Below are 255 nucleotides of genomic sequence, written 5' to 3'. Positions count from 1 at the left end.
AATCCAGCACACACAAAACAGACAGACGAACTCCATCACACAAACAACAGCCAAGAGTCATGCATCGAACGCCCGCAGTCGTGTCTCTCCCACCCCAAGCCGCACCCGCGACGCCTCACCAAAGGAACGGGCGCGTTTAACCCTGACGGCCACAAAAGTGAGACATCACGACTTGACACCAACGTAATTATCGCATGTGGCCGGGATGGGAGGAAGGGGACGGCGGGAATTGCAAGGGGGAAAATGAGGTGTTTG

Source organism: Penaeus monodon, chromosome 19 (assembly GCF_015228065.2).
Source record: "Penaeus monodon isolate SGIC_2016 chromosome 19, NSTDA_Pmon_1, whole genome shotgun sequence".
Lineage (NCBI taxonomy): Eukaryota > Metazoa > Arthropoda > Malacostraca > Decapoda > Penaeidae > Penaeus > Penaeus monodon.
Note: the sequence above shows the minus strand (reverse complement) of the source record.